A 25,826-nucleotide genomic window follows, 5' to 3' on the forward strand; every position below is an offset into this window, starting at 1 on the left:
TTACTAACGTTCCAGTATGTTTTATATTCCATACTAGCTGATGTACCCGTGCTTTGCTACGGAATTCTAAACTGTAGGCTATACAGAATTCTAAGTTAGGTAGTGTAAACTTTGTGAGCAAGATTGTATTAAGTTGCATAGCTCTTAACGTTGCCCTAGAAACACGACGGGGAAATCACCAACGTCTTTTCTCATATGAAGACTGGGTTAGGGAATTTTCATTGTAATGGTAGGCCAGCTTGCCTACCATCAGTCACAATCAGGTGGGGGAGTTTTCATTATAATGGCAGACACTCACTCTCCGCCAGCATTTATAGATTCTCAGAAAGACTCTCTTAGTGATTTTCACAACTGAAATGAACATGGGTCATTACAATGACGTCAGTAGGAATGGCGCGATTAAAAGCAATGCTTTCATATGAAATAGTCGATCAAATAAAAACCCACACATTTTCTCACTTTTAACGAACAGTACTACGCTGCAGAACCAACAGCCCAAAGCTACAGAGCTGAAATGACCACGACGCAGACATCCGTGATCCGTGAACAATCTTCGTCCTTTTTTCGGCGGGGGGGGGGGGGGGCGTTTCGAATAGTGGATAGTCCCAGGGCACAAACTATGCCCGTTTATTATCTGTTTCCTGGGAGTACCCGATGAGTCGGAAAACCTCAATTCACACACTGGCGGGGGAAAGAACTATCTGGCGTGGAGACAATTTTTCCTCCAGGCCAGAGAAGAAACCACATCTTCGCTGCTAATTTTGAATAAAATGAATGTAGATTTAATAAGAAGTGAAGAGGAAGAAGCTTTCCTTAAGAAACGGCTACTTTCAGGGTTGAATTTTCAGTTTTTTAGTGAATTGTGGTACTATAATTTGGAATAGGCCTAAATTGTAATTCTAGACCAGTTCATACTACTACTACTACTACTACTACTACTACTACTACTACTAACTGAGCCTCTGACTTAAGTGCGCACACTGCTCATTCAAAACAGCGCCTCAAAGAAGGTATCGAATAATTGGAATACTATAATCAACCAGTGTGTTACGTACCAGCAGTATCAAAAAATGTATGAACCAGAAGAATGGCATGCTAAAGAAGGAAGTTATCTAACTCCTCAGCTATTTCCCGCCAATATTCAGTTAGGCTGTTATACTCGGTACGCAGCAGTAATCCCATCTATCGGAGTTGGATGTCAGCATAAGAGACAAAGAACATTACAACAAACAACGGTCAGTGTAATGTTATTGTTGATCAATGTTACACGCTTTCGATATATTAGGCCTTCACATTATTAATTATCTTCCGGTTCTGAAATACCACTCTTATCATAGTCGGTACGTTAAAACTGAATAAAACATAAATGACCGGAAATTGCATTCTCTATAACTTTTGTTATGTAGTACTTTTCCATAGGACCAGGAACATAGGTATTTAAAAATGGAACTTTAGGTGCCTTCCCCTAAGCTACCATTTCACTCAGGGTGAATAACATTTTTTTATAGCTTAAACTGTAGCTTCTTATTCCCCGACTCAATATACTGATTTTCATTAAAAGCTGTTTACCCATTTTCTCGGGGCTCGGCGTTGATATGGACTTAGCAACAAAAATCCAAATTCATGAATATCTCTGTCATCATAGCCGGTACGGTAAAAGGGCATAAGACGTAAATGATCGGAAATTAAATTCTATATAACTTTAGTTGTGTAGTACTTATCGAAATGGCCACTAATAATATAAATATTTGAGAAATAATTTTAGACCTTCCACTAAACTACCATTTCACTCAGCGTGAATAAAATGGTTTATAGCCTAGATTGTAGCGGCTCAACCCCCGACTTTACATACCGATTTTTATTGAAATCTATTCAGCCGTTTTCTCGTGATGCGTGTACATACATACACACATACAGACAGACAGACAGACAGACAGACAGATAGCAGACAGACAGAAATTACGGAAAAGTAAAAACTACATTTTCTTGTTACTGTGGACATGATCGATACAGAAATGCCATTCTTTTCAAATTCCGAGCCATGTACAGACAAAACTCTTATTTTATATATAGAGATTGTAAGCAACTGTCCATCAAGCCAACGGCTTCACCCTTTCCAGCTACTGGCCATTTTCTGAAGAAAACTATATTTTGACTTTATTCTACTGGAGCATGTTTTCTGCTCTGTTATCAATCATATACTTCTTTATACTTATGAAGTCATAGTATCCCGGGAATATTAGTAATATTAGAGTAGCTGAACATTTAGGATCTATATACTTAACTTACATATAATGCGTGATGACTCGTTCGATTCGTTATAAACTTAGAAAATGTACACATTTGCTGGAAACTCAAAATATGCCTTTTCTTTTTTTCTAAATTAAGGTAAATGTTGAGTCAGATGCCTTTCACTGACTCATCATCATATCCCTGACACCCCGAAAAACAGAAAAGTCAAATTTCACGCAATACGGTAGGTGCTCTTTTATCTTAGGTACTCACAAAGAAATGGTTTGAAAAATGCAACCCTTAAGGCACTGAAAGGGTAGTTAAACCCGTAAAATTGAAATATTTATCACTCCAAATCCGTTTTTTATACAAATTTGCAAAATCACTTACAACGTCGAAATTTCAAAATAACTTAATTCCTGAAAATTTCAAAGACTACGGCAGTACTGATTCAATCATCATAGATGACGCAAGGGAGAAGTTTAAACATACCGCTAGAATTTATCAACTACATTATGCTTTAAGGAATGCCACCGCACAAACTTACCCTGAAAGTTGTTGCAATTGTGCTCATCAGAAGCATGAACTTGGGGTAACTTATTTAATTCTTAGCATGAAAGCAGTGTTTCCCTTTTTACACCTATATTAACGTCTAATTCTATAGATCATTCCGTTAAGTCACGTGTCACCAGGCGACCTCCATTAACTAACTTTGAGCCCAAGAAAATATGAATCTTATCTTCCCAAATCAGTTTTCACACACGGGCAACTATATGGGGCATTTAGTCGGGTAAAATTTCAAGTGAATGCGAAAGTTGTAGTTATAAATCATATGAACAAGGAGAAAAAAGTGGCACTGTATACGATAAATAACATTGTTTATAAAGAAATCTTAACTGTGATATTCTGCTTCATAATACATCAGGCATGAATATCTACTACGTTTTCATTGCTTGGTTGCACTTCTTTTGTAGTCATAGAGATTGTCCTGGTTGTCCTAATTCTGCTCCAATTAACAAGCTAAGGGATGTACCTACCATACCTGCTCAAGCACCAAAAATGAAATATAATGTTGATCAAGTATGTGTGTAGTTGTATGAACCATAGTATATTACACGACCTACGTGAAGGTAGAGACAGATAAAAAAAGAATAATGCTCCATTCGCATGCAAGATGGTAGTAATCTACCATAATTGACATCACGACAGATATGGGCTACACTAGGAAAAAGCTAGATATACATTTGCAGTATAGTGTATGGCCCAAAAAAGACCAGTGGCAATTTGAATTATTAAACATAATCCGATATGGGAACCGAAATTTCACCAAGCAGAAATATTAGAAGGAGCTGGTAAATCTACTAAGGCGTTATTAGCAATTTTTAATAAGGGGTGGGATACTCGTATTCGTTTAGCCATTGAAATTTTTGTCGTAGAGGACTGCTACAGGCCACTAAGTTCTCATTATTTTTGGTTTCTAATTATTAATTTATTTAGGAAACCAAATCAGCGAGATGCCGAATTACAGAGTTCCGCAATGGAAAAAAATGTTTCCAATGGAGTACCACGATGCAAACATGAAGAAATAAATGAAAGAACAATGAAGACAAATCATCGAATGATAAAAGTAGCGGAAGAAAATTAAAAGGCTAACAAAATAACTGCAGAGACGCAACAATTTACAAAAAAATCACAAAGGCAAAAAAAAGGAGGAATGATCTTTTCACAATTAGCTGTACGTCACACCAACACAGATAGGTCTTGCGGTGACGATGGGACAGGAAATGGCTCGGAGTTGGAAGGAAGCAGCCGTAGCCTTAATTAAGTTACAGCCCCAGAATTTGCCTGGTGTGAAAATGAGAAACCACGGAAAACCGTCTTCAGGGCTGCCGACAGTTGGGTTCGAACCCACTGTCTCCTGGATACTGGCTGCACAGAATATTATTATTGAAAGTAAAATGAAGGCAATATGAGATATGAGCTAGGTACAGTAAGATAGATAGAGATATGAAACATAAGTAACGGTATAGTACTACACCCTTCCACCTACCATTATTTCATTAATATTTTTCAAGAACGGGGGTTAATTGCATAAATCATGTATGGTGGTAGGAAGTATATGTTCCAGCCAGCTACTCAGGGTAAAAATATCAACTTAGTCCATAAAAATCTGTTAACATAATCGTAGGTTCCGTTGAAGAGTAAAGACATTCGCATATCAATCATTCAACTCCCCATAATCAAGCAATTATCAATGATATCGATCATATCATCTCATAGATTATTACTATTAGTAGTTATACTACTACCTTATGGCTACATGTTATTACCTATTTTCAGAAAGAAAACGCATAAAATATCCTAATTCTAGTTTATTAGCATGGTAACATGATAACAAATAAAATCAAATCGAATTGAGGGCTGTAGAGAAAAGAAAGTGACGTTATGTTACATATTTAACTTGAATGCATAAATTATTTCAATTAACATAGTTGAAATTGGATTTACTATAATCTTTCATTCATAACTTTTCATTAATATTTTGTTGAATCATTTCAGTTCATCACTTTTGCATACAAATAGTTCATGGGGAAAATGAGGATTGACTCTTTATTTCAGGAGGGAGTAGGAATTCTTCATATTTAGTTTGGATTTTTGTATTAACTTTTTCGAGATTCGAGATAATCAATAAGTTTCCTTAATGTGGTATCAAATTGTCATCACACTTTAAATTACTATGTCTATAATACTACTAAGTAAATATTGTCATATTCATTCGTACATGCCAGTAGAAATCAAATATTTTATCAATAAGTGCCATTAATAGAATAACCAATCAGTTCAAACTATGAAAATCGTGCTGTACGATTATATATTTATGTGCTACTGTAATTGAAATAAACTCTTATATCATTTACCGCTGTGCCAATACTATGTTGTAATTCAATTCACCAATCTACATTCACATTTTGAAACATTCGTTCTGTAAGGCGATGTTCCTTAATATCCCTATATCTACTCCATAAAGTATGTGAGATTCAATTAACCTAGCATAATCTCTCATGTTATACTACCAATCGACCATTAATTACCTGGACTGTATCTCTATATTCATACGGGCATGACCTAACTCATTGCTTGTGTCTTACTTATCATACAATAACCGTAACTAACACATAAATCCGTAATATCATCTTCCAACCATTACTCACATAATGAACAATTAATATTCTCCAATACTATCATTACTTCATAATTCTCATATATCCCTTCTTATAGACTCATCTGCATACATAAATTCTCAACTCATTTCTTCTAAACAACCTCTTTGTTACGGTTTACTAGTCCATCGACGACATATTCTTCTTATTAACCGCGAATTCCCAATATTTAATCCATTTCTTCTTATAATACAGTCATAATGGCCATGTCTGCCGATTTGGTCTCTTCAATATCCAGGTTTTACTCTGTAATTCACAGACTCTCTTCTTGATCTCGCCTAGTTCAACGCTAAATGATCTTTCCGAGTAGATTGGTACATAAACATCCATATTCACATTCCATATATGCTTACAATAACCTAAAATCATCTTACGGGTACGGTATAACTATTACTCAGATTGGCACACGCTTGCGGTTAACTTCTTAAAATCTAGCACTGACATTCACATACTGGCACATATAATTTAATTGTAGGCAATTCTGTACTCCTACTATTTTATTTCAACAACTACAAATAACTCTGAACTGGTAATTTGGAAACTTATTACTTATCTCGTCTCGATTGGGTCAACTGCTGGTTTCTGCTCGTTCGTTATGCCATCTCTGAGAAATCAGCTTCGGTCTCCGTATACGTCACAGGTGGGCATCGGTCTCGGCAGTCTGGCTTGAGTCATAGCATCTCAGGTAGTCCTCATCCACCAGTTTAAGCGTGTTTCATCATATCGCCGGTGTCCATGCAATAAGTAGACAACATTATTTGGGCAGAATACATAGATATATCTTCCATTATAAGCCTTCTAGGAAGTATGAATGGCTATTGGTATTTCTTAATATTTCGAAATTGTGCTCTAAATATATATTGTACCAGTAAAAGAGCCAGACTTTATGATTTAACTTTAAAGTTAGCATGAAGTAGCCCTCAGGGCAACACTGGGTGGTTACTAGCTAGGGCTTGGTACAGGAGGCAGGATCCTATCTACAAGAAAATTTTTAATTAGACTGAATAATAGTTTTTTATTCAGGAAATGCATTTCAAAGTGCACATCACCTTACTGTTGATAGTCGCTGTCTTCAACATTGCCTTTTGATGATCCGTGCTTCCAGTTCACCAGGCTGAACGGGGCTGGAACACGTTCTGGAAGTTGCCAATTCTTCGTTGAGATGAGGCTGGAAAACCCAGGTTGGTTGGATATGAGTGAGTTTCGAACATTCGATGTTCTGGACGATCTCCGACGTTCTACGACGTTCTACGACGTTCTCCGACGATCTACGACGATGTTGCGGGGTAATCACCCGTCACATAACTTATACGAGTGTCCAGAAGTACACAGTCTCCCGACACTTTGGTTTAACAGCACTGTTTCATTTAATATGGTTGGGATATGCCGTCGAATTCACTCTTAATCTTGTAGATAGAATTTAAAAGTTCACTAAAGATGTAGTTGCGATTAGCATCGAAATTGGAAGAAAATAAAGCGCAGTCCATGAATAAAAATAAGGAAACTAAAAATTGTTCACGCACTTGGCACAGTTAGTGGCGATTTTCCACTAAATAAATTAGCACTTGACATTGAAAGAAATGTATGACTATTCTAGAGTTTATCAGAGACACTGCTGTCAGTCAGGCAATAATACTAAACACTTTGACGAAGAAATAAGGTTGAAATGAAAAGCACAGTTCAACTGAACTGTTGTCACTTAAGTCCAATACATGACTTGTCATAATCAGAGTTCCCACACACACAAAATTTATATGTTCAAATAAAGACTTTGAATAATTTGTTCTTCATCACTCGCAAAAATTACAAGCTCAACTTGACTGACAGACTCAATGTCCATTATAAAGACTTTATTATACATTAGAGTTCACACGCGCACAATTGATAAGTTCAACACGACTGTCAGAGTTTAAGTCCCACATGAAGACTTTAAATATTCGAAGGTAGACTCTGTTAGCACTTCGACGAACACTGCAGCGTGAGGAGTCAGGCTGAACACTCAGCTATGACTGTCTGATCTGGGTAAAGTGAGCTCTCTTTATATTCGGTTTGGGGGCTCCTACGTCATCATATAACGTGGTCCCTTGAGGCTGGTTATCTCACGAATCCCTCGACGGATTTCTTTGAGATTCACAATTTGAGACGTTTATGTTATTCTCTTCAAAATGACGTATCGCTCAAGTCGCTACGATAATTATTAGAGAAGTTTTGAAATTTTTTCTATCGAATGTTCGCGAAAGTGTGCCGTTCATATCCAGAACATACCAGGTCAGGCAGGCTACACGTGGCGCGACAGACGGGTAATCTATCCTGCCCCTGCAGCTACGTCACACACACAGCTGTCCTCGGCTCGCCTGCTCGTTCCTCCGAACGTAAACAAACCAAGTTCGCTCTGAATATCTTGCGTGATGATTGAATACAATTATTTATCAAAAAATACGCATGTGCAGGTCGTAACCGGTACAATATATTTCCAGTAAAGCTTATTCTCGTTAAATATATCGTCTACTGAATGTTGACTAGTGCTTCTGATTAATATCTCTGCTGTTTTTGACGGTATCCGACCACTTATTATAATGCAACTGGCCCTTTTCCCCTCAATCTTTCACTGGTCCGTTGCTTTCCTTAACTTCAATATTTTAAAACGAAAGTGTACACGTATTCCTTTCGTCTCGGCTAATTTTGCAGGCGTAAATAACTAAATTCTCCGCTCGAATGTATATTATCTCTCAGCTTTCTTCTCACACGTTGATAATACTCTTCTTGGCCCGCAATAAAATTAATATATTTTTAAAATGCGATCTTCTCTTACAAAGTAGTTAAGAATAGAATTAATTCAATTATTTTTTAAAGACCATAGTTGTTCTATCTAAGAAACTCTTTTCTATCTCGCCGGTATTTATAAGTTTCCGCTTTCTAAATACGATCAACATGCCACATGGATACACTTCATATATATTTGCGCTGTCTGAAGCTGCTCCGCGCCATTTTATCCGCTACATCTCCATGTTAATGATCATCTCAACTGTAACGTAATGGTACAGTACAGTAAAAAATAAGTATTACATTATGTAAAATAGAGGGGACAGCAATGAGAAGAGAAAAAATGAATATGAAAGAAATGAGCTAGGTTAAGAAAGAATTGATTAAAGGAGCCATACGAAGAAAGAACGTCCAAGTTCCTGTCAGAATATAACGAGTTAAGGAGGGTTTGAGTGCGGATAAAAAAGTTCTTTGAACAAGAAAAAGGCGGGAATTAAATTATTTCTTTTGTTACTTTTAATGTATTTTATTTTAAAATCTGCTTTATTATCCAATAGGTGTAACACAGAAGTTAATGTCAGCGTCTTCACTTCTCCGGGTTTAAAAAAATGTATATCCCCCTTTTCAGTATTTATCCCCTATGTTTCGTTAACTCTCTGCGGTAGGCAGTATTTTGAAACGAGTCTATCGTAGTTGCACAGAATTTGTGTCTGGTTTGATTTAAGCTAACGGCCGTAGCCGTGTTGAAACATCGGATCCCGTGAGATCTCCGAAGTTAAGCAACATTGGGCGTGGTGAGGAGTTGGATGGGTTGCCACGCGCTGTTGTTGGTGGTGGGTAAGGGAATGGAGGAGCGGAAAGGAACTGGCCACCCTACCGCACGTAAACTCCGGCTCAGGAACATCTCTGCGGAGGTTCGGACCTGCCTTCGGGCAGAATAACCCTTACCTTACCTGATTTATTTAAAAATGTGACTTGTTTCCTGTATCCAGGAATCTTGAAAAGTTAGTTTCGCGACGCTCTGGCAGGTAGCAGGAGGTTGTACGTAACATATCTTGAGTGTGTGAGAGGGATAGGGTTTAGCTTTATAATAATGTAAACAGAACTATAAAACAACATGAACATTAAGTTTGGTGTTAAATTAAATAACGAGAGTCTCCCTAAAATTTAAATATTGTACAGTACACGGCACAAGTCATCATAAACCCACGGTTTTGGTGACAAAAGAATGTAGTTAAGCGCAGTTTGTCAGTTTCATAGTGAAAATTATGTTTGGCGTTAAACTGGGAAACGCAGCCTCAAAACGTTAAATATGATTCGACAAATTCTCAAAGACAAAGTGTCATGAATCCACAGTTTTGAGAATCAGCAGAATATTTTTAGGGTAGCTCTTTAGTAGATCTGTTATTGGTTCCCAAATGTAAGAATTTCTAAAGCGATATGTTGACACTTCAGTACTCCAAAGAGGAAGGATAAATGAACATACGAATGGAAGGTTTGCCCTGTTAATCATAAATCTGAAACGCTGGTAGCTGTGTGTTGACATTGGATTCGAATTATTTGAATGAAAGAGTGACTCTTAGTTGATATGTTCATCATTTCGTGTTTAAGACCGAAAATTAACTATCCTAATAAATACTCTTCTTCCGTCACTTTTCCCACTCCGTGGTGAGGTCACGCGTTCGAAATGTGACACCCATGTTGACTTGGCCCCTTCGTAAAGCAAATTATCTGTGGACGGATATATTCACTACTGCGTGTTTCTGTGGCGGTTAGTACTGTGATGTGTTGTGTATATATGAAGAGGTGTGTACTGGAGTAGAGCAATTAACCACACGCTGTTAAATCCCTGATCCGGCCGGGAATCAAAGTCAAGATCCTCTGAACCACAAGGCTCAACGCTGACCATTCAGCCAGGGAGCCAGAAAATGTCTAATACACTTGCTAATCCAGTATTACTCCTCGTAAACTGTTGGTGTGAAAACAAGTTTCCGGGTGAGTTGGCCGTGCGGTTATGGGCACGCAGCTGTGAGCTTGTATCCGGCAGATAGTGGGTTCGAGCCCCCATGTCGGCAGCCCTGAAGATGGTTTTCCGTGGTTCCCCATTTTTACACCGGGCAAATTCTGGGGCTGTACCTTAATTAAGGCTACGGCTGCTTCCTTCCCACTCTTAGGCCTCTCCTATCCCATCATCGTCTTAGGACCTATCTGTGTCGGTACGACGTTAAGCCAATTACAATATACAGGGTTATTCACCTATCATCTTACACGGCAAGAACTTCTAAACCATTGAAGATACCGGCATTTTGTTCTCATATTCGTAAATGGTACCCATGGTCATGTAAAATAACGTGCTACTTCTTCTCATGGGATGATTAATAACAGAGATATTGATACTAACTCCATATTTTTAAATGGAATGGCACAAATTCATACAGCTGGCCCTTAAGTTCAACTGAGTACAATTTCAAATATGTAAGTATTTTCAAAATCGGACAGTTACGTTTTGATATATCAATAAAAACCGCATTTGGGCTTTTGCGTGCCGCATCAGACGGCGTGCAGTCGGCTAAGGACGTATTGGCACTCAAGCTGCTTCCTGAAATTGATTTCAGCCACAGAACGGATACCAGGCGTGTACTGTAAACATAATGCGATGTACTGTAACATACCCTGGGTATACAACGTTATTGTATGACTGCCAAACACACAACGGGGAAGGGAGATTAAAGTTGTTTTGTTTCGTTTTGTTTTGAAATCCATGTTTAATAGGTTGCGCTCAGTTTAGAGTCGTTTCCCAAGGATGGGAATGGGAAAGATTTGGAAAAAACGTCGGTCGTGGCCTATCCCAAAGGTACCTATCCGGCATTTGCCTGGTGTTGAGCATGGGACACTATGAAAATCACTTAGGTTGGGCGAGGCAGCGCTCGAACCTGCGATTTCCCGAATGCACGCTACTACAGTCGCCCTTGAGCTCCGCGGAGATTAATGCGTATAAAATAAATAAATGATAGTGTTGCTGCCATCACACCACGATCAGCTCTGAACATCCCACATAATAAGTCGAGCTGTTTGTCTCCTAATGTCTAACCTATCCCAACCCAAATAATCCAGCATTGGTAACACTGCTCTTTCGCCTGAAAAAAACCAGCACAAAACGAGGTGCGCTTTGTACTACACACACACCCAAGCAAACGGCGCTACATGACCACGCTGACAAATCCCCGGAAATGAAATAACAACAAACAGCCACTCTTCTCCGCAGCCTATCGAGTTTCTTAATCACGTGTAGCGGCTAGCATTCGTAGCTGTCGCCGCGGTGGCCGGGGTTCAATTCCCGGCTGTGATAAGCAATTAAATTCTCGTTGGAGGGCTAGAACGGGGTACACTCAGCATCGTGAAGCAAAACGGAGAAGTGATGGGTTCGGTACCCATCTCAGCTATCCTAGAAGTGTTTCCGTGGTTTCCCACCGCTACTCCAGGCAAATGTCGGGCTGGTTCCTTACTTACGACAACGGCCGCTTCCGTCCCAATTCCCCAACTGCATTACAAATACAGTACACTACTACAGACACCACAATAACACAGGTTATCAGACACATTCTAACAGACATACATACACACACACACATACACACACACAAGCATATGGGACTAGACGACCACGATGTCTAAGCCCCGGAAATGAAATAACAACCACTATTCTCTGTGCCCCTTCGAGTGTCTTAGTCACGTACCTCGGACGTTATTAATTTGCTTTTCTAGAAGGAGCTCTTCCGGTGTTTTTTGTTATGTTTATTTCTCAACTCATACAGTAGTATGTACTGTACACTAAAACCAGTGACAATTACAGCTTTCGTTTTGTTCCTTTCAACTCAAAGTACTTATTTTATTCCTTTTAAACGCATCAACTCTACCTGTCCTATCAAGAGTTCGCCTACCATACACACTTTGCAAACCCATCACATGTGTACGAGGTGCTCACATGCCTGGTATCCCTTCTGTGGCTGAACTCACTCCCAGGAAACTGCTTCCGCATCAATATATCCTTGCCCGACTTCATGCCGTCTGATGCGACAAGCAAAACCGCGCATGCTGTTATTTATATCTCAAAAAGTAATTTTCCGATTTTGAAAATAATTACATATTTGAACTTACACGCAGTTGAACTTCAATGCCAGCTGCATGAATCTGTGCCATTCTATTTTAAAATATGGAGTTAGTATTAATATCTCGGCTATTAACCCTGACAGTAACACGTCTATAAATATCGCTTTAGTTACACCACACGTTTCGAAGACGTGTCACTCAAAGCCTATTATTTAAAGTTACATTAAAGTTACCAGACGGAATGAATAAGGAATAGAGGTGGTGGAGGGGATAACTCTCCCCTCCTTAAGAGGAATAGATGGCATTAATTCGCACAACACGTCAGAAAAACGTATGGTGTTACTGTCAGGGTTAATCACCTCATGATACTAAGTAGCACGTTATTTTACAAGACCCTGGGTACCATTTACGAATATGAAAACAGAATGCCGATATCTTTAATGGTTTAGAAGTTATTTCCGTGTAACGTGTTAGGTGAAGAACCCTATATATAAGCGCGACACCTGTCCATACATACAAGATATATATTAACTCCTATTACACACTTTGAGGTAATGTAGGGGCGACCGAGTGGATAAAACTTTGATTAGGAACCCATGTTTGGTAGTTTTCCGCACATCGGTTGCTGTTCAAAATTTAATCAGTGTGTGTAATAGGAATTTAGATACACACTATATAGCCACGCGAATTCTCTGCTGTTGCTGCCTAATGCGTAAAACTCACTCAAGATCTCTGTAGCGGAACGAGCATTCTCGATGTAATAAAGACTTTTTACCATTATGGAACAACAGTTGCTCCCCAAGACAAGCCTGAGAAGCATTCTCCCACCTTTCATTCATCTCTGCTAGAGCTTCTGACCGGACACAAAGTAATAATACGGATGTGGTTACTCAGATTTAGGAGCCGTATGATGTGGTTAGTAGAGTTGAATAACGTACACTTGGCAAAATGAATAGCCTACAGCGGTTGGTTAGACGCTCGTGTCCAACACTCACGCTTGAGAAATCGAATTCCGGCAGACTGAGCGAGTATCTATGCAGTTTGGGTCCCGTAGCTGTCAGCTTGCATTTGGGAGATGATGGTTTCTATCCGCACCGTCAGCATCCCTGAAGATGGTATTCCGTGGTTTCCCATTTTCACACCAGGCAAATGCTTACGATGTACTTCAATTAAGGCCACGGTCGCTTCCTTCCCATTGTCGCCTTTAAGACCTATCACCTTCGGTGCTACGAAATAAAAATTCCGGTAGAATCGATTGGAATTTAGAGTGCTAAATTGTTGAATGTCTCATTTCTAACAGCATCCAGTGTCTGTTTATTTCAGTTTCTTATTAGTCACTTAAGCTTGGGTCTAAGAGAACTGTATGAACTAGAACATGTTGTTCTTTGTCCAACGTTCGACGCCAACAATATTAATGTGACTGAGGTATAGTATGAGCTAGTTATACTAGTAACACTACAGTTTTATCCAGTTAGTCCCTGTGACGAATGGTGTAAAATTATGGCTTGTAGAATCTGTTGTTGCATACGTTTCAGTGGGCATGACTAGGTGATGTGTAATAGTGCCTTCTGTCTCAGTGAGGAAAGCAACAGGAAACTATTTAACTCCTCATTTCCCTTTTACGCCTCTTCAGGGGTACGAAGGTTTTCTGTGAGAGATGGGGGTGGAGTTGTTTGGGATCAATCAGATTTCGAAATGAGAACTATACAGACAGACAGACAGACAGACAGACAGACAGACAGACAGACAGAAATTGAACCGGTGAACTTAATTTGTTAGTTTTATCTCTCTCCCTGACTCGTGATTTTTACTATTTAATTTGATAACCAGTCCTATTTAATTTGAAGTTTATTAGCTCCTTTTATTCTGTCGATTTTACGTCGCATACGATGGAATAGGAATAAGCTGGAACTCCGAAGGAAATGTCCGAGGCCTTAATTAAGGTACGTGGTTTTTAAAGTGAGAAACCATAGAAAAACCATATTCTGATGCTAAAAATGGGGTCCACACCCACCATCTCCCGATTACAATTTCATTAACTCGAAGCAAGCAACACTGAAGGGTATGACTTCTAAACAAATCCTGCGGCAGCAACAATGAACTCTATCAACGAACTATGCCGAGCGTTCTATCTTCCATTATTTGAGTTATTTAAATGTCTATGAAGCCCCATGTGAGCTCCATATTCTAATAACAGTAAAATGCAAAGTTTACTGTGCCTAGGGATGTACAATTGGTATTATCATATTCATTCAACATATAAATCGTCAAATCTTCCTAAGGTTCTAAAAGATAAATGAATCTGGCTGTGCTATTTCACAAATCCACACGGTGAAGAAGCTTACTGAATTATCCGCTCGAGACTTCAAAGGTTTTGTACTCTATTATTTTACAAACCTTGGAATGATATTTTGGTCGTCTCTTTGAAAGGACAGATGAATGTTTACTCAGAAAGCAAGTCGGAAGCTTTAAACTTCATTATTCACACAGTGTTCACATAATTTCATCAGCACATCTTCACGCAGCTAATTCAATTCATAAAGCACTTGACAACAAGATACCCAACTCTCTTTCTAAAGCTGAAGAAAAACAAACTACTGTATTTTTCTGCCCTACAAAAGATAAATCATAAGAAAACGAAGCATCTCTATTTGGTGTTATTGTTATTATTATTATTATTATTATAAAAACTTGTATTTTGCCGCACAGAGCTAGAGTGTCGAAATGTCCCGGTTTACCCGACAGTTCCAATTTTGATAGTACGGTAGAATCCCGTGTCTTATATATTTCTCACTGGGACATGAAAAGTCTCGATCTTGGATTTCATGATAGATTAAACTATGAAGAAACAAAAATACTGACACCATCTTGCGTGACGCTGAATATGGCAAGCATGACGGCCTCTTCAGTAACTGTTGTCTCGCACTCACTGTTTTTGGTTCTATTAGTCGTGTGTTTTACGGTATATGTATCAAATATGACGTGTTCAATATGCTTCTTAGATTTTATCTCAGAAAAGAAAAGTTTGCTAAACTAATGGTGAATAAATATCATTTAAAAAGCTCTGAATAATCGTCTCCGCAACACTGTCAGAAGGTAAAAATCTGGACTGAAGGACGTAGAAAACGAGATAATCCAGAAACTGGAGGTGAGCTGGATATGTAGCAAGATCTAATTCCCAGAAATGGACAAAGGCAGTAACGGAGTAATACCTGGGAGATGATAATTGGAGAAGGGGCTATTGTCTATTGTCCAAGTGGTCGGATATAGTTCCCTAACTGTTGGTCCATTGCGGATATTTCTGCCAAAAACAGAAGAACATGGAAGAAGACGGGGAATGCTCTTGCACCAGAAGAGAACTGATCAGGCATAATAAGGGGTTCTAGGCTATGTGTCATACTTACAGGTACGTCATCAGTGTGCACCTGTTTCTGTATTCATTCTCACTTCTTTTTAGTTTCATCAGCTTCGATGTAATATGTTCTTATTCATCCTCTCCCCTACACTCGCCCCGATTTTCACGCACTTTTTAACTCACTTTTTATTTCCATTCTATTCTTTTGTCTTTATCGATCTTTCGCTGCACATTATTTTGTTTATTTCTTATACCATATTCCTTCCCAATCGTCTTTGATTACCGGGCGAGTACACCGTGCGCGTAGAGGCGCGCGGCTGTGAGCTTGCATCCGGGAGATAGTAGGTTCGAATCCCACTATCGGCAGCCCTGAAGATGGTTTTCCGTGGTATCCCATTTTCACACCAGGCAAATGCTGGGGCTGTAACTTAATTAAGGCCACGGCCGCTTCCTTCCAACTCCTAGGCCTTTCCTATCCCATCGTCGCCATAAGACCTACCTGTGTCGGTGCGACGTAAAGCCCCTAGGAAAAAAAAGTCGTCTTTGATTAGTAAATTATATATATTTACAATTTATTTTACGTCGCACCGCCACAGATAGGTCTTATGGCGACGATGGGATACGAAAGGCTTAAGAGTGGGTAGGAAGCGGCCGTATCCTTAAGTAAGGTATAGTCCCAGCACTTACATTATTATTGCGGACCCCTTGGATTATCGTCGTGGCCCCCGAGGGGTCCGCAGACCACAGTTTAGGAATGGCTGCTCTAGCTCATCAAAATTGAACACATATTGTATGTCATCGCAGCTTACTTCAGAATTATAATCACTAATTGCCGTCAATTTGGTATCGAAGTAAAGGTGCGCCGATGTGGACTCAAATTCTTAAATACTGCCAGTGATCAACCAATGACTATTTATTAGCAGGTGACCGGATAAAGCAATGTTTGTTTGGCATGTCGTCTTGAGAAGTGACAGACTGCAGCGCAATGGAAAGCCTGCCAGTCACTTGTAGACATGTCTGGTTATCAGACGCGTTTGTGTCATGATACGCTATCATGTACCGCCCCCTTTCCTTCTCATGCATCATCGAGTATTCAGTAATGAGCGGTTCGCGTGGAACACAGAGCCAGCTTGCGCCCATTACGCCCAAGTGTTTCTTACATCCAGACCAAAGCTGAAACCCCTTGTCAGTATTGGGCATCTATTAAAGTGCCATTAGGAACTACTATATCTGACTCCATGTTAAGAATTTGGCTAGATTAAGTGTGTTTCTGTTTTTAATTCACACTCTCTTTATTTCGTGTCTCAACACCCTCTCCCCTCCATGACTTCCTTTTTCTTGGACATGTTTCTTATAATTACACGGTCTGCGAATATGTAGACGGTTGGTAATGAGTGTGATCTTGATTCTGTACATAGTCGTGTGCTTCACATGAAGCAGAAAACACGAGAGAGGGGATACAGCACAGAGGAGGTGACGGGAAAGAAAGAATGAAATAATGGGAGGGTGGCAGCTGAAAAGGCGCAGTGGAGGAATAATGAGAGAGGGGTTTAGAAGACAAGAGAAAAAGAGGCTTGGGATGCGCCTCAAAGAAAGTATTATTTTACGTTGCACGTACGCTTGTCTAACTATATGAAACTGGTGTAGAATGTGAGCAGATTTTAGAGCCTGCTCGAGGTGGTTGCTTCCCTTTCCACTTGAAGCGTGTTAGAATGTTTAAATATTTCTCTTGACAGAAAGTAATCGTAAATGGATGTGTGTGAAGATATTATATGCTTAGCGTTGGAGCTACAAATTCATTTAGCTTAAAACAATATGTGTACATCGCAATCGAATTCAAGGTACCCATTCTTTTTTCGCTATTTACTTTACGTTGCACCGACACAGATAGGTCCTATGGCGACGATTTGATAGGGAAGGTCTAGGAATTGGAAGAAAGCGGCCGTAGCCTTAATTTGGTGTGAAAATGGGAAACCACGGAAAACCATCTTCAGAGCTGCTGACAGTGGGGTTCGAACCCACTATCTCCCGATTACTGGATACTGGCCGCACTTAAGCGACTGCAGCTATCGAGCTCGAAGTCAGCTAGAGTATAAACATCAGCTTGCCAAGCTGAAATTCTGATGTCCAACAAAGTTAGGGACAGTTATGAAGATTATCAGTGTTATATTTATAAAAATTTAATGTGGCAATTGCTAGTCTGTTATAGCCCTTGCAGTACAGACCCTCCGACAGAGATGAGCTGCGTCTGCTATGTATTGGAAACTGCGTTTCAGTATCTTGGAAGATAACGTTGTGTGTTATGTATGAGTTGCAGGAAGATTGGGGCAAGCACAAATTGCAAGTCCCTGAGCCAAAGATAGGAGCGGGCTGGTAATCGAACCCGGGACCTCGAGGACAGAAGGCCATGACGCTGGGCCTCTGAGAAATTGGGCCGGATTATTATTAGTGTTGAGAAGTGGACGTTAAACATCGTTAAATATTCCCCATGACATTTAAATTGTATGTACTTAGGGTCACACAGCTGTGAGCTTGCGTTCTGCAGTCACAGAGTTCGAACCCTACTGTAGGTACCCCTGAAGATAGTTTTCCGTGGTTTCCCATTTTCGCACCAGGAAAATGCTCGGACTGTACCTTAATTAAGGCCACAGCCGCTTCCTTCTCACTCCCAGCCCTTTCCTATCCCATCTTCGCCATAATAACTATCTGTGTCGGTGCGACGTAAAGCAAATTGTAAAAGGAAAAGATACAAATTGCACCTATAGCAGTGTACTCTTTCACCTCTGTCTTTTCATAGTTGCATGAATCATGAGCTGTTGAAACAGCAGGGCAGGTTGACGCTATTGTATGACTAACCTCGCTAATGTGACCGGTATGCGTAATCGTATAGCGATCTCTGATTCGGCTTGAGGAAATTATAATATCCCTTAACACATTTACCTACTGAGAAATTAATCACACTCTAGGTTCGAACGGTTGAAAATAATTGAATAATTTGGAAGATATGATTAAATTTGTTTCTTGAATACTGTGTTTCCATATCTTCTATATATATTATAAAATAAGAGTTTTGTCTGTACATTGCTCAGAATTTGAAAAGAATGGTATTTCTGTATCGGTCATGTCCACAGTAACGTGAAAATGCATTTTTTCTTTTCCGTAATTTCTGTCTGTCTGTCTGTCTGTCTGTCTGTCTGTCTGTCTGTCTGTCTGTCTGTCTGTCTGTCTGTCTGTCTGTCTGTCTGTACACGCATCACGAGAAAACGGCTGAAGAGAATTTATTGAAAATCGGAATATAAAGTCGGATGATGATCCGCTACAATCTAGGCTATAAATTATTTTAATCACACTGAGTGAAATCGTAGTTTAGGGGAAGGCCTGAAATTTAATTATCAAATATTTATGTTATTAGTGGTCCTATCTTAATGAAAACTGGTATGTAAAGTTCTAAAATAAGTTGTTACAATATAAACTATAAATAATATATATTCACTCTGAAAGAAATGGCAGTTTAGGGGAAGGGCTAAAATGTTATTCCCAAATATTTTGTTATTGGTGGTCCTATCTTAATTAAAATAGGTATACAAAGTCGACGAATAAGTCGATACAATCTACGCCATAAATAATCTTCTTAACGCTGAGAGAAATGGTAGTTTAGGGGAAGGCCTAAAATTTAATTCTCAAATATTTGTTATTATTTGTCCCATCGTCAATAAAATCGGTATGCAAATTCGGGGAATAAGTCACTACAATCTAGGCCATAAATAACTTTATTCACGCTGGGAGAAATGGTAGTTTAGGGGAAGGGCCAAAATGTAATTCTCGAATATTTGTGTTATTAGTGGTCTTAGTGACAATTACTATATAAATAAAGTTACATAGTATTAAATTTCCGATCTTTTATGTTTTATACATTTTAACCGTACTGGCTATGATAAGGGAGATATTCATGAATATGGATTTTTGTTGCTAAGATCATATCAGCGCCGTCACGAGAAAATGGGTGAACAGAATTGAATGAAAATCAGTATATAAAGTAGGGGAATAAGGAACTACAGTCTACGCTATAATTAATTTTATAAGACGGCTTTATATATTACCGAGTCGAAAGAAAACTGAATGTGAAGGCCTATAATACAGAAAGCTCATAACATTGATCAACAATAACATTACATTGACCATTGTTTGTTGTGATTTGCTTTGTGTGTCTGTTGCCATTCATCTCCGATAGATGGGATTACTGCTGTATACCGAGTTTTTTTTTAAAATCTGCTCTACGTCGCGCCGACACAGATAGGACTCATGGCGACGATGGGATACGAAAGGGCTAGGAGTGGGAAGGAAGCAGCCCCTATGTTAAATACGTTACAGCCCCAGCATTTTCCTGGTGTGAAAATTGGAGACCACGGAAAACCATCTTCAGGACTGTCGACAGTGGAGTTCAAACCCACTACCTCCCGGATCTAAGCTCACAGCTATGCGCCCCTAACCGCACAGCCAACTCACCGGGTCGTACCGAGTATAACATACTGCCTGAAAATTGGCGGGAAGTAGCTGGCGAGTTAGATAAATTTCTGATACGACTGATACGTAACAAACTGGTTCATCATAGCATTCGAGCTATTCAATTCCTACTGTGAGGCACTGATTGGAATGAGCAGTTTGCATATTTAACGGAATAATGACAGAAAAGTGTTCACGGCTGTCTGCGGTCTGGTCATTGCAGCACTGGAAATTTGGACCGTTAGATCGGCACCGTAGTACTGTTCGTTAAAAGTGAGAAAATATGCGGTTTATTAATTTGATCGAGTATTTTATATAACATTGCTTTTAATCACTACATTCCTTCTGACGACTTCAGGTAGGAAAACCACAAAGACAGTCTTTCTGAGAATCCCGTAGCGAAGCAGGGGTACATCAGCTAGTATTAATATATTGTACGTGAAAGGACGCTTAGCATGGCTCTTTTTCCTACCGAGATCAGATGTATACACTGATATTAATTTCACCTCTGTAATCTGATGCCTTTATGCTTTGAAAAATGCCAGCGGGAGTGAAGAGAATGTTCGCCTAATTGGACAGCACTGATAAACCGATAACCCACGCTGGACCATGCGTAAAGTAAGTTTTTGTACGAAGTTTTTTCGCTATCAAACGTGAATTGTTAGTTGAAATGTTAGTATCAGTGACAGCATTCATGCTTTGCTGGATACTTGCATGGTAGCGCAATTTGAAAAATCGAACGCATCAAATGAATCCTATCAGACAGTCATTTGCAGGCAGTGAACACATCTGCGGCATATTACTGGTTGTCAAAGACAAGTTGACCTCATGGAGATTAAAGGGATCTGCAAAGTGTATGTAGACATATGCTTTGTATGTGTGCATTAATGCTGGAAACATTTTGGTTTGGTAGTAGCCTGTTGCCATTTCTTGATGGATGCAGTATTTTTGTATCCGTCTCTTGGCACAGGCTAGAGCAAAGTGTAGCTTCCACCGAAGTCCTAGTCTCATCCATGGCTGTGACAATATGGAAGCTGCTGGGGTATGGGTGGTGCTGAGTAATGACATTTGGGGCACAACTAGTGTCCGAGTGTTAGGATAGGTGTTGCTCATAGGATCAGTCGTGCTGCAGTGGCACCTTCTGGTTCAGTGAGGAAAGCAATGGCAAACTACCTCACTCCTCATCTTGCCTAGTACGCCTCATTTGGGCTCTGCCATTGGTTTTTGCAGTTTCCCTATAGCTGCATAGCCTTTGGTGGTGCTATTTGAGGATCCAACCAGCCTCTGGGCTGATGACCTAACAGACAGACAGTAGTCTTATTTCCCAGTGGTGGTACGCGTACTCTAAGGAGTATACAATGGGCCGTTCACGGGGATGGTCTACATATCAAATTCGTAAATATAAGACGAAATCCACAACAACAGAGTAGAGGAACTACCAAATCATGCGGATGCAGAATTACGTGTTAAAATCTGATTAGAGAGACGCTACATCGCCTATCTCGAAGAGAACTGTGAACAACTTCAGGATCCTCTTTGAAAGGACAAGCAATAATTTCTAAATCTGAACCAGCAGGAATGTTTTTTTCAGGCTGTATCTTGCTTCCTACGAGCCGTATTCTAAGAAAATAAGTGTATCGTGGTAAGCTCGATCTCATATCTATAGATTTTTAACATACCACAAATAAATATTATTCTTAAGTTAATAGTCTGTTAAATACTTGATCATCAATTAGTATGATTCTGTAGGCTTACGTGTTTCGAATATCATAAAATAATACTTGTGGATTGTACTTATAGAGTTGTAAATTTCGTTTTCTAGCTCATTGCCACATTTATAATATTTTACGTTAAGGTAGGCACTGAAAAAATCTTATTTGAGCAACAGGCACTATTTAAAAAAGAATGGGTACAACAAATAGAAATCGGTTTAAAAGTGGTACAACCGGGCGAGTTAGCCGTGCGGTTAGGAGCGTGCGGCTGTGAGCTTGTACCCGGGAGATAGTGGGTTCAAATCCCACTGTCGGCAGCCCTGAATAGGGTTTTCTGTGGTTTCCGATTTTCACACCAGCCAAATGCTAGGGCTGTGCCGTAATTAAGGCCACGGCCGCTTCCTTCCAACTCCTAGGCCTTTCCTATCCCATCGTCGCCGTAAGACCTATCTGTGCCAGTGCGACGTACAGCCACTAGCAAAAAAAAAGTTGGTACACATATAAGAAAAGGTTGGGAGACAGTGGTTCCTAGCAATATGTATGCTGGTGGTAAGCACAATTTTAAACGTGAAAATCCACTCTTAACAGCCGGATCTTTAGCTAAATGGTCATTGACGAAGCCTTCGGTTCAGAGTATCTCAAGTTGGATTCCTGGCCACGCCTGGGATTATATCCGCGTCTTACACATACAACACACCACATGATCAACCACTGCAGAAACACGCGATAGAGAATACATCTCTCCACACAGGATTGGTGTTAAAGTGGATATCCTGCTGTAGAACAGGCCAAGTTCACGTGTGTGAAACGTTCCACACCCGCGACCTTGCCAGTGTTTGCGCAAAATGGCAGAAGAGTAATAAGAATAATAGCAGCTGCTCTTAACAATAATCAAAGAAGAAAAATTTCAGTTTCTTCTGCGAATGAAGAAGGTGTCAGCAATAAATGTTGCTACTTTCATGCATGTTACTTTCAGCTTATATATAAGATATTCCGAGTCCTCCCAGCTTTCACTCCCGCACAGTTGAGTCCGCCTAAGAGCAGAACGACGTATGGATAGTTTAATCTGTTAGCTCGCTTTCTTGTTACAAAGTGCTGTTGATCGCAACTGTGAACTCGCTGTATTGATTTCAATTCATTTTTATTCCATTTCACTTACTGGATTCACTCAGCCTCGTCAGGCCGACTGAGAGGATGCCTGATAGGAGAAGCAGCGGAACCAGTCGAGAAGGCCAAGTGATATGATGAGGATCCGTCTTGCTGACCACATCGTACTCTAGTACAAGCTGGCCGTTTGGCTGCGAAGCAGTTGTCGCTGCAGCTCAAGGTCTATTTGTAATGATCCACTTGTTGCAGTTTTGTACTATATGTCTGGCATTAAATCCGCAGTATCATTGCTCAGTGAAATGCTACTTATGTTTTTAATGGTAAAATTCAGATACATAAAAGAGGACTGAATGACGATCGTTCTCTTTGTGGTGGGATGAACATTCATTTTTAATAAATTGGAGTGCATCATTTTTTTTATCATTTGTGTAATCTGGACTCCAAACATTGTCTACCATTGATGCGATCCAAATGTACATGGGTGGCAGTCTTTATCCACGCTGTAGCCTGACTGGACCACCCGTTGAATAGCAAATTGGGAAAATGATATCAATATTTTAGTACGCAACGTGAGGGCACGTTGCTATGAGCTGTGTCTAAATAAATGAACTCTGAAAATCAAATGAGAATATCAATCAAGTTCCTTTTTTATCAGCTGTTTGAATACATGGTGAGGCGTGATTCTCATACGAAGGTTTATTTGCGGTCACCATTGTTGTAACAAATCTCAGTGGAGTAATGGGTATACTTACCCGCGAACGTGCTCTATTTCTACACTTTTTATATTTCGGTAATTCATAATTAGGCCCATCATATCCAATTCGCCTCCGTGGTTCAGGCGGCAGCACGCCGGCCTGTCACCGCCGGGTTCCGTGGTTGAAATCCCGGTCACTCCATGTGAGATTTGTGCTGAACACAGCAGAGGCGCGGCAAGTTTTTCTCCGGGTACTCTGGTTTTCTCCGTGACCTTTCATTCCAGTAACGTTCTCCAATATCATTTTATTTAATTAATCATTCATTAATCATTGCACCAGAGAAGTGCGACAGGCTTCGGCAGCAGCCACAATTCCCATGCTCGCCGCCAGAAGGGAGTTTCATTCATTCCATTCTTGGCCCGGTCAAATGACTGGAAACAGGCAGTGGATTTTCATTTTATTTTCATATCCAATTCATGATCTTTCATAAGTAATTAATAGCAAGTGTTCTAATCACACCGACTCAATTCTTTTGGCGACGGTGGGATAGGAAAGGGTTAGATCTGGGAAGAAAATATCAGTGGCCCCAGCACATTTCGCTGGTGTGAAAATGGGAAAGAACAAAGAACGTCTTCTGGACTGCCGACCTGCTATCACCCTAGTGCAAGCTCTATGCAACATGACGTAAACCAGGTAGCCAACTCGCTCTTTGAATAATAATAATAATAATAATAATAATAATAATAATAATTATTATAATAATACATTGCATTTGGGAGAGAGGTGCCGGGCTGAGTGGCTCAAACGGTTGAGGCGCTGGCCTTCTGACCCCAACTTGCTAAGTTCAATCCTGGCTCAGTCCGGTGGTATTTGAAGGTGCTCAAATACGTCAGCACGTAAAAGAACTCCCGATGGACTAAATTCTGGCATCTCGGCGTCTCCGTAAACCGTAAAGGTAGATAGTGGGATGCAAAGCAAATATTATTATTATTATTATTATTATTATTATTATTAATATCATTATTATTATTACGAAAATATATCGTGGTGGGCAGAGGTGAAAGAAGGTGCAGGCATGAATGTGTGGATAGAAAAAAGTTCGAATTTTAGTTAAAACTTTAAAATTAGTATTTTCATTTCTTGCCTTCCTTTTTTTTTCTTTTCTTTTCAAATTTGAACTTTGCTAAGCAATAACGAATAAATAAGGTACAAGGTGAGATCGAGAAACAAAGTTAGAATCTCCTAGGACAATTAGACATGATTCAACAAAATGAGCTCGTTTGGAATTCACCAGCACATCACTAAAACTATGTGGGCTTATGGCCCGAAGTTACAGAAGCTAAGCCTATACTACGGAGGTGACCAGATGGAGAGAAAGTTTTAATTTACCAAATTAAGAGGTAGATTTTAAAGATTACAAAATCATAGTCACCTCAATGACAAGATGAGAGGGAGGATTCTCACTCTTTATTTCCTAAGTTCGGTCATTTAGACTAGTTTGATAATTTACATTGAGAAATAGAAGTTACATTACGAAGGAAATCAGAAACCTTCCCCTCGATCTACCTTTCAAAGACTATTACATGGTTAAACGGAATCTGCCATTACCTTGAGCTGGCAATGGAAGAGACAGTCCTTCCCCTGCCTCCGCTATGAACACACTCTAAACCTCTTGACTGGGGCGATCGAAAGACAACATGGCCTGAACGGTCCCAGCTTTTATAGCGGACAGGAAGGTTCTAGATTTCTCTGCCGCATAAATTAGCGGACAGCAACCGGGTTGCAGCTGCAAACACTCTTCGCGCTGCTTCACTTTCTCTAGCATACTCGGCTGGTGAGTACTGCGCTCCTGTGAGGGAAAACAGCGTACATTCGAGCATGATTGACGTACAGCTCAATGAAACCATGAGAGATGTTACCGGTACAGTGAGGTCCACTCCTACTCAGTGGCTGACTGTTTTAGCAAACATTGCTCCTCCAGATCTGAGGAGAAAAGCAGCGAAAGTACAGTTGCTCAAGAAGACCTTTGCACACAGGGACTCACTCTTGTTCAATGCCTTACGAGATCCACCTGTGATGAGGTTAAAATCCCGGAATCCACTCTGGACTGATCTACACTCCTATGAAA

Source organism: Anabrus simplex, chromosome 1, assembly GCF_040414725.1.
Source record: "Anabrus simplex isolate iqAnaSimp1 chromosome 1, ASM4041472v1, whole genome shotgun sequence".
NCBI classification, from domain to species: domain Eukaryota; kingdom Metazoa; phylum Arthropoda; class Insecta; order Orthoptera; family Tettigoniidae; genus Anabrus; species Anabrus simplex.